Genomic DNA, 7,416 nt, shown 5'->3' on the forward strand with positions numbered 1-7,416 from the left:
ACCGCCGACCTTCTGATCGGCAAGCCCTAGGCTCAGTGGTTTAACCCACAGCGCCACCCGTGTCCCAACCGCACCCAGAGGAACGCCTACCAATTCCTGAAACCACTGGCCAATTTGGTGGCAGGAGGACATTCTGGCCTGCAATGGGGGCCCAGGGCCTGTGCAAAAAGGGATCAAACAGACTTCCCCAAAAATACCAGGTGAGGAAGGGCACTTACATTACTTTACTTTATGGAGTGATCTAATGTTTTCCTTTTATTTTCCTTGTGGGTTTTTTTAACCACTCACATTAGCATAATGTTATCTCTGTGGTTCTCTGTCAGCTGCACTTTCTGAAATGTCTTGGACACAACATGTGATCTGATGTAACATGGAACTGACCCTAACTTATTCTGGAGAGTGCAGCTGGTAAGACATTCAATGATTTATTTATTTTTAAGTAAAAACAAAAAAACTATACTTTTTTTGGGGGGGAGAATCTTTGGCCTCTTTGTAAGTAAGTGGCATATATTCCCCCCCCCCCACATGTTCCCCATCCACCCAACAAATAGTTGATTTTATTTTATTTTATTTTATTTTTGTAATTTTCAGCTCATCTTTAGAAAATACAGTTTCTGACTTCCGGTTTCCGGATTCCTTAATGGCACAGCTCCCACGATAGCGGAGACCATTAGCAAAGACAGACAAGGATGCTTTGAGGGTAATTATCTTTGCAAGCTCCCCCCACAGCCCTGGGGGAGATAGTCTCGATACCTGCCTATCATTCTGACATGGAGGTAAGAGGTAGGGAGACGCTGAGCGCAAAAGTACTTCGTTTCTTGGTAACCCTCCAACGTGGCCATTAAGTGCAGCAGTTCTTCTGTTCATTGAGAGATTAATTAGGATTAATGCACAGACATGTGTTGGTAATGATGGGACAAGATTAAGGACTGCCGAATTGAAACAGCTACAAGGTCATACAGGTTTAAATTGGAAGATGACTTCATTCAAGCAACAAGATGGTATGTGTTGGGGAGGGGGAGTCAATCACTTCATTATAAATCCTTTGTTACGTAAATGACTCGGCAAACCCCTCCGAGAATGCAAAAAATAAATAAATAAAGCAAGTGAAGAAGAAAGGAGGTGGGAGTACAGGTATGAATTATAATGAAAAACAGGACTATATGAGGAAAATATTAATGTTTGGAATAATTATTAAAAGGGCTTGGAGCCTCTGCAGAGTTAAATTTTTTTTACTTGCCTCCTCATGGAGGGGAAAAGGGACTGGAATTTGAAGACTCGTCAGGGCTCTGACAGGGCCCCAGATCACTCTTCTATGAATAATTATAATTAATTGCTTCAACTGGACATGGAGGGGAGAACTTAGAAGCCGCCCAGGGCTTTGGCAGGGCGTTGGGTCCCTGCTTGAAATCAAAAGTGGAATTTTACAGCTGCATCAGAAGAGTTGAGAACAGAGAGAGAGAGACCTCTCCAGTGTAACTCCGAGTCAACAGAACCGTAAGGCACAAAGGAGATCAGGAATAATGAATATGGACATAATATTTGATAAAGAATTAAACGAACAATTGATGCAAAGTAAAACCTCATACAGGAAGAAGAAAGGAGAACTTCACTTGTGAAATTACAAATTATTATATGTGTTAATGTGAACTGAAGTTAATTATTGTACCTGTGGTATAAGAGTTTTTATCAAGAATGGATTGTATTTGGTTTGAGCAATAATCTGGAGGGAAGATAGATCTTGAAGTACAACACATGGGAAGCCACATCAAATTTATAATTGCCTGTGTAATGGATTTGTTTGTGAATTGGTATTGTTATTTGGTATTATGATAATATGACACATATTGGATTTTTGTAACTGAAAATTAATAAAAATTATTTTACAGAAAGAAAGAAATTGTGTGCGTTTGTGTGGCCTTTCTTGTCCTTTCCAGAAAATCACTGTGCTGCATGAAAAGGGGTCTAGAAGTTTTTTCAATATATTAAATAAAACTGCTTAACCCACTAAAATATATATTTAAAAAATGAATATTAAAGGGAGCTATGCCCATTGTTAGGCAAGGTAACTAAAGTAATGGTGTCATGTCCTCGGTTGTGACACGTCCCCCTGCTGAGTGACTTGGCTGAGGACTTTGGGAAGAGCAACTATATGAGGAAACTTAGTCCAGGCAAGAGAAGAAAGCAAATATGTTATCCAGCGCTTTGAAGAAACTTTCTTCCTCTCAGCTGTAAGTAGGATTCCTAATTCTTTCGGCATCTTTTGCTATTTCTCAAGATTTAGAAACATTGGGAACTATGGGTTAGATTCAGTGCTTTTTTTCTCTTTTTAAGAAAAAAAAGATGCCAGTACTCACCATGAAGTAATTACAATAAGAGCCACACTTTTAACATGGGGGGGGGGGGTGTCGGTACTGCCTATTCTTGAGTAAGGTAAAGGTAAAGGGACCCCTGACCATTAGGTCCACTCGTGGCCGACTCTGGGGTTGCGGCGCTCATCTCCCTTTACAGGCCGAGGGAGCTGGCATGACTGAGCCACTTCTGGTGAACCAGAGCAGCACACAGAAACACCGTTTACCTTCCAGCCAGAGCGGTACCTATTTATCTGCTTGCACTTTGACGTGCTTTCAAGCTGCTTGAGTACCCCCCAGAAAAAACACTGTTTAGATTATTTTTAAAAGAGTGTCCTCAGGGCCCGCTTAGATGCTTTGAGGGAAATGACTTGCATTCTCCTTTGTGGGCATCATCACAAGAAGGGCATCTCCCAGCTTTGGAGGGTCTTTTGACAAGATGCCGTCTTCCGTTGGTCCATATCCTTGCTGCCAGGTGCCCCCAATGCAGCGGAGAGATAGAGAGTATCAAGGAAATAACTATAATCCATTTCCTGACCTTCCCTAGATTTCAAAGGCTGTGCAGGCCAAAAAACCATGCCCTGGTCTATAAGGAGGAGGAGGAGGATTTAGTAATTGTGACCCTTAAAAGGGAAGTAGTCGTGAAAATCAGATTAATCCATGTTCAACCCTTCAAGGCTCAGGGGATGGATAATCCCCAGACCAAGGTAAGAGATCACCTGTGTTCATGAAGAACAGTGAGGCCAGAGAGAATCTGGCTCATTGGGGAGGAAGGAGGCAGGTCAGGTCACTGATTCTAGAAGACTTCAGGGACATCCCTTTTGAAGGAGAGAGAGAAAGCCACTTCCGAGCTCGAGAGGAGGGGGGGTTGCGGGGCCATCCCTTTCCCACGCACACGGGGGCTGGTTCTAGCCCCCGCGAGATGAGGGAATCCCCGGGCGTGTCCGCGACCCGGACCGCCAATCAGCGGGCAGGGGAGGTGTGGCCTGGCCCCATTTAAGGCCAGGGCACCCGGGGACCGCCCTCTTTGCCCCCGTTCCTGCTGCCCAGTTTTCCCGTCCCACCCACCCTTTAGGCCTAGGTAGCTTTGAGCTTGCTATGGACTTCGGTTGGTCGCCGCAAGGGGCCTGGTAGGAATTTTTCCAACTTGGCGCACTTCTAGCCTTTTGGTTTTTTCGCCTACCTCGTAGCAAACGTCACAACTTCGGTATTGGCGGTTAGGCATTGGCAGGGGTTAATTGTTATGCAAATGAATGGGGGGAAGGAAGCGCCATCACCTTCCCCCAATGAAAAGGGGTAGTCTGGTAGAGGACTCCGGGGGGCGTTGCCTTGTCCGAAACCTAGGGAGGTAAGGGCCTCCGGCACGCCCCCGAGTGGTGACACCCGTGGGATCCTAGTTGGCGTACTTCAACAGGACCCCCACGGCTTGTGGATAACCCTTCCCGGTCTCCATGCCAGGTAGCCGATAGGAGCCAGTGCCTAAGACCAATACCTTCCAATTCCTGTAATCAATAAAGTTGCGGCCTTTTTATGCCCATTAACCTTAAATAACGTGTCCTGTGTCTTCATTTCTCTGGGGGGAGGGGTTTCGCCACGCAATCATTTCTCTTTACTTCTGTCCTTTTCCATTATGGTGTAGTGCCCACTGCAGTCTCTCGGATTTGCAGGTGTGCCCATGGGTTCAAAGGGTTGGCAACCCAAGTTAGACTGCTGGACTAGGACTGGGGGACCAGGGTTCAAATCCCCCCTCACCCATAGAACTGAATGGGTGGCCTTGGGTGCTCACTGCCTCTCAGCTTACCTCACAGAGCTGTTGTGGGGATGAGATGAGGGGAGGAGACTCACGTAAGCTGCCCTGAGATCTTTGCAGGGAAAAGGGAATATCAATGGGATAATAAATGCATAGTGAATGAAAAAATAAGAATCTTTTCTTTTTTCTTCCAGGCAGAAAACAATAGGCAGCAGCAATAGGAAGTCCAGCATCTCCAGCCCAGCTCCCCTCCAAAAAGACCCATTTTCCCCTTCCCCACAATTCCAAATATACAAATAAATAGATAAATAAATAGATAAGTTACACCTGCTTGTTACTTGGATATATTTTTCTTTGATTCTAACAAAGGTCCTATTACAAACATGCTACTCCTGGATCATGATCTTATCCCTAGAAGTGATTTTCCTAACCATTGTGAGCATGGAAGGAAATCCTGGGTCTTGCTGCAGGAGTCAACAGTTTGGTTCCTTCCCTTGTGGTCTTGTTGCTCCTAGATGGAAGGAAGTGTGCATGGGTGAAGACAAGACAGAGTTTGGGTGGGGTGAGGAATTCCATTCAGTTTGTGCATTTTAAAGAGGGCCTATCCCATAGGCACATTCTGGAATGATATTGTGAGAGGCCACTCCAATGTCTGTCAAGGGATGAGAGGTTCTAGGGGTCTTGGCACTTAACCAGGCTTTGTGCTTCCTTGCAATGAGGCACAACAGCCATGATAATGTTTTTGGTTAGCACGCTTATTTATGGTATGAAAAGGTGAAAGTACATAAAGGATTTATAAATCATGTAATGAGGAAAAAATTGTGCAGTTTATGGAATAAATATAAGAAAGCAAGATAACAAACTTTTTATAAAATAATATAATTGGTTTATTCAATATTTACAAATAAACAGATAAGAACACTGGCAGGGTTATTGTAATAACCTGCAAATTTATAAGAGTATATATTTAAAGTAGATAATAAATGAGTAAATTAAGTTAATTTGGAATATGCAGAAAATATAAAATATAAATTTAAGGAACTGCAGAAAGAGGGGGAAGGAAGTCGAGTTTTGAAATGTTAAAAGGATTGTAAAATTATAAAAATGTATAAAATTGAAAATCATCAATAATAAAAAATGAATGAGGCACAACAAAGACTGCAGAGTCTTTTTGATGTATGGTTTATTAACACATGTATACAGCCCAGCTCTGGGATGGAGAGGTGCGCAGAATTACATCTCGCAAGGGGTTTGTTCCCTACAGCAAAGCAGTATTGGACTCCAAGACATCTCTGTGCCTCCGTCCCAGCCTGCTAAGGTGGTTCTGACCTTCAGCCTCCATACGGAGGTCTTCTAATTTCCGCCTCCTTGTTCCCATAACACCTTGCCCAAAAACCTCTTTGTAAAAGGACAACTTTTTACCAGTGTGACATCACACCCACATTGCCCTGGCAACTTGCTCCTCAGTTACCCTTTTGTCTTGTAGATCATCATGATCACCATCATCATTTTATTTGAATGCCGCCTTTCCATAGTTCAAACTATGCCCAAGGCAGCTTACAACATGACAAGATTTACATAATTACAAACAGAACAGAAGTCATAAACAATAAATACAACACATCAGAAAGCACACAACCACATGGAAACAATTTCCACGCACCGTATTTTTCGCTCTATAGGATGCACCGGACCATAGGAGGGGGGAAACAGGGGAAAAAAATTCTCCCCTTCTTTGCTCAGCACCCCTTTAGTGAAGCGGCAGGAGATATGGAGCCCCTTCCATTTCTCCTCCCACTTCGCTGAAGGGGCACTGCACAGAGAGGGAAAACTGTGCAGCGCCTCTCCAGCGAAGCGAAGCCTGGAGAGCAAGAGGGATCGGTGTGCACCGATCCCTCTCACTCTCCAGGCTTCAGGCGGCTATCCGCACCATAAGGATCCAACATGCAGCCCTGGCCCCATCAGCATCATGTTTTAACCAGCTGAACTGACCAGGCACTGGTCCTCACCTGGAATACTGTGTCCAATTCTGGGCACCAAAATTTAAGGAGGATGTTGAAGGAATTGGGTATGTTTAACCTGCAAAAGAGGAGACTGAGAAGAGATCTGATAGCCATCTTCAAATACCTTAAGGGCTGTCACATGGAAGAGACTTATAGTCTTGTTATTACAGTATCATTTTGCGAGCACAGACAGGCAACTCTCTGCAAGGATAGCAGTTGCCCACTCTAACTTCTCCCTACTTCAGCAGCAAGAAACACGCCAATGGGATATCCCTCCTTCTTTGCATCTCCTTTGTTCTCTGACATGCTCAGACCTCCAAGTTCAGGGTGAGGGAAGGAGTTCCCCCCATTCTGCTCCCTCCCTTCTGGTTGCCTAGCTACTTTCTCAAAGCTGGCTAGCTCCTCTCTCAACTGTGCAGCTTCTGTCTCTGCCTGTCTCTCTTCTTCTGGAAACTCTGGGAATTGGGGAGGGGGTATTTTCCCTCCTCTTCTGTTAGGAGCTGATCTCCCTGTGACTGCATTCCCCAATCTTCCAATCCAGACCAGCCCCTGACACAACAGCAGCCATCACTGCAGCTTATGCAGTGACACAGGGAGAGGCAATGAGGTTGTTGTTGTTTAGTTGTTTAGTCGTGTCCAACTCTTCGTGACCCCAAGGACCAGAGCACACCAGGCACTCCTGTTTTCCACTGCCTCCCACAGTTTGGTCAAACTCATACTGGTAGCTTCAAGAACACTGTCCAACCATCTCGTCCTCTGTCGTCCCCTTCTTCCTGTGCCCTCCATCTTTCCCAACATCAGGGTCTTTTCCAGGGAGTCTTCTCTTTTCATGAGGTGGCCAAAGTATCAGAGCCTCAGCTTCACGATCTGTCCTTCCAGTGAGCATTCAGGGCTGATTTCCTTCAGAATGGATAGGTTGGATCTTCTTGCAGTCCATGGGACTCTCAAGAGTCTCCTCCAGCACCATAATTCAAAAGCATCAATTCTTCTGCGATCAGCCTTCTTTATGGTCCAGCTCTCACTTCCATACATCACAATGAGGTCAGCATGGTGCAAATGCACTGGCAGAGCCCATCTGGCACCCCTGCTAGAGCATTTTCACCATTCTAAACTCTCTGCTGTCTCACCCTGCCCTGATAGGTCACAGTGACACCATTGATTGGAGGTTAGGTAAGCCCCCAACATTTACTGCTAACTGTGTGGTCATTTGGGCCTGAGCTGCACCGCTGGCTCCAGTCACTTTACCTTTTGCTTGGAAGAAGATGCTTTCAGGCATTTCTTGTCTCTTTTCAAAATCTGCTCCTGCTCCATT

The 7,416-nt window shown here is 45.0% G+C and overlaps 1 long non-coding RNA gene across 1 annotated transcript; it reads left to right on the plus strand.

The window, feature by feature from the left end:
• Positions 1-2,168: 2,168 nt before the first annotated feature.
• LOC309343620 lies at positions 2,169-4,422 on the plus strand. The gene is made up of 3 exons (XR_014157356.1): positions 2,169-2,231; positions 2,899-3,072; positions 4,317-4,422. It is a non-coding gene; the product is annotated as an uncharacterized lncRNA (long non-coding RNA).
• The last annotated feature ends 2,994 nt before the right edge of the window (positions 4,423-7,416 follow it).

Source organism: Podarcis erhardii (genome assembly GCF_964252035.2).
Source record: "Podarcis erhardii genome assembly, chromosome: 6".
NCBI classification, from domain to species: Eukaryota; Metazoa; Chordata; class Lepidosauria; order Squamata; family Lacertidae; genus Podarcis; species Podarcis erhardii.